Source organism: Mixophyes fleayi, chromosome 11 (genome assembly GCF_038048845.1).
Source record: "Mixophyes fleayi isolate aMixFle1 chromosome 11, aMixFle1.hap1, whole genome shotgun sequence".
Taxonomy (NCBI): domain Eukaryota; kingdom Metazoa; phylum Chordata; class Amphibia; order Anura; family Limnodynastidae; genus Mixophyes; species Mixophyes fleayi.
In genome coordinates, this window is record NC_134412.1 from 8707524 (window position 1) to 8710480 (window position 2957).

The following is a 2957-nucleotide window of genomic DNA, read 5'->3' on the forward strand; positions in this document are numbered from 1 at the left end:
TGAGCAAATTGTTCAATGGTCCAATGGCTTGTAATACTTTGCAAAACTAAAAAGTAAATGTTCACACATTTCTATTCAAAAGTATCTGGCATAATCGTTATAGTGTTACTTGGAAAGAGGAAACATAGCTAGAAGTAGTTAATTATCTAAAATATATAAAAATGAAAAAATATAACGATACTTATAATATGGCAGAATTACTAGACAATGGCTATAAAACTGTCTAAAACATTAAATTGTGTTTATTTCTAAATATACGAAGAATACAATAATAAAACGTTGTATGTATTCACTATTTTTAGTGACACTGCAGTGTAATAGGATTAATTAATGTTTTAATATTTATAAAAAAAATTAATAGACATAGTTTTCTATATATTTTTATATTATTTTCTTTATATTGTATTTTGTAATAAGCATCCACAGTGGTGACTAGCATATAAACAGGACAGGAGACTAATTGAGTGTTAAGGGTCATAAACCAGGGTCAGGGCAGGCATCTAACAAGTACTATTAGTAACAAGCAAAAGTCAATATATCCCACAGTCAGGAATAATTGTAGTATGGGAAGCAGGTAGGATAAACACACAAAGAACAAGCTAGGTGGCAGCCAGAAAACATTCAGCGGTCACTACAGGCAGCAGAAAGGGTAACCAATAAGTTATAGAGGTTGTGTTAGGTGGCAGACAAAATAGAGTGTTCAAACACCAGCAGGGTTGGTAACGAGCAGACAGGAACACAAGACAGAGCAAGGACACCTAGGCTGGTAAATGCTATAACAGGTGTTGTAGACAGCAGTGAATCAGTCCAGTCCTCAGTACGCAACCAAATTACCTTAAATTATATGAAAGAGAAGGCAAAGGTGCCCCTGCCCAAATGGACATACAATCTAAGAGGTTTGGGGAAATCTAGATAACAATTGTGCCTGCTGGTCAGGAATGACTGTCTGGCTATTGTAAGGTAGAAGCAATATCGGCCACCAATAGAAAAACAGTCATTAGAAACTGGCACCTCTTTTGGTGCACTACAGTGTAATGATGACTCCGCTACTCATGACAGATCAGTCTCCTCTTCAATATCTAGATACAACTACTCTTGTGCACTAAAACCCAAGGTGACATAAAAATAACTATAAACTATAAAAAATATAAAAATATATAAAAAATCCTGGTGCAACCTTAATCAAGGGTGCATATCTTTGTAAAATTTAGAACAACCAAAACACTCTGGGACCGCTGGATGATCACATGATTACAAATTACCTATAGGGAGAAGTGCAGGCTCGTTATGAGGAGCGTGTTTCACAGGTTCTCTATACCCTACGTAGCAGGGAAGGCTTAGCCTCCCTGCCAGTTATATATCATTTGTTCCTGCATTTGTGAACTTGCTGTGTTGCTTTATTTCCTGCTTATTACCTGTTGACTTACCTTGTCTGTCCCTGGTTATTCTATGTCAGCTGCCCATCTCGACCCTTTGGTTTTGTTTGCTGGACCTCTCCTGCTTGCTGCTTGACCCAAACTTGACTTGTCTCTGGTTATCCTTGTTCTCTGCCTGCCTCGACCATTGCATTATCTCTGTTTCTCTCTTGACTACCACTTGGTATTCCTCCTCAGTTGGCCAGCTACTGCTAGTTTCCAGACTTCTAACTGGAATCTAAAATAAATTATTACTACTCTGAGCTCAAATCTGGGGGAGGGGGGGGCATGCAAGAACTTGTGAGAATACTGCTAGATATGAGAAAGGTGGCTTACTATAGGTGACAACTCTCCATTGTCTGATACAAAGGTTTTTTCCAGGGTCAGTGGGAGCCATTGCACACTGTTGGAAGACACAAGAGATGATCCCGTCACTGTAGAAATCTTAAAAGAATTCTTGCAGAAATTATTATCTTTATTTGTAAGGCGCCACAAAAGGTCCACGATGCCGTACATGACATATACAGACACCTTAAACAATACCTAACAAATCAAAAGCAAAACACAAAGCTCAGACATATCGAGTAAACAAGAAGTACACAGATAACACGGAAATGCAGATCAAATTATTAACAGGACAACGAGTGAAAGTGATTGTAATGTCCAATGTGAAGTAGGCCTGAGCTCAAGAAAACAGGGCTAGGGCAGCAGGTCAAGAGGTAGAGAGGGTGATGGAATAGTAGAAGGAAAACAAGATACGAGGGCCCTGCTTGTGAGACTTTACATCTTAAATGGAAAGGCAAGTCAGAAACAGGATGGTAGAACCAATTGTCTTGTAGTTGTCTTCCTGCTTCTTTTGTGCAGTCCTGTACATTTTGTATGACTACCTCCCCCCCCTCCATTGGTGTGCAGATTTGATTACATTAGATTTATTCCTTCTAATTTGTTTTATAGCTATTTATTCTGACCTAGCTAAATTGACTTTAGAAAATCTATTATGGCCTTATCGGATAATAAGAACAATATCCCAGGTGGGGAATTTTTCCAATTTATCTGGACTGGACCAAGAACATTTTGAATTTCCAGATGGAGGGCCCTCTATAATTTTTGTTTTGGAATAATTTGTTACTAATTTGGGGTTAATACTATATACAATTATGTGGTTTTAATATTGCACAGTTGCATTTCTATGTTTGGATCTGTTTTGAATCTCTTCACTCACTGATCACTTGATTTTAATATTTTTTATAATTGTATTCTGTGTGTATTTAAGAATAAATATAATTTAATGCATAAGCCAGTTCCAAAGACATTGTCTACTAATTCTGCCGTATTATAATTATTTTAATATTTATATTTTTAAGATAAACTATTTCTAGCACTGTTTTTTTCTTGCCAATGTTTCTTGTTATTTTTTTTTTGCTCTAGAGTTTTACTTGTTTATATACATTTTTTTTATTTCAGGGTCAGTATGGTGTGGAGACTGGGGGCTAGATCTACTAAACTGCGGGTTTGAAAAAGTGGAGATGTTGCCTATAGGCA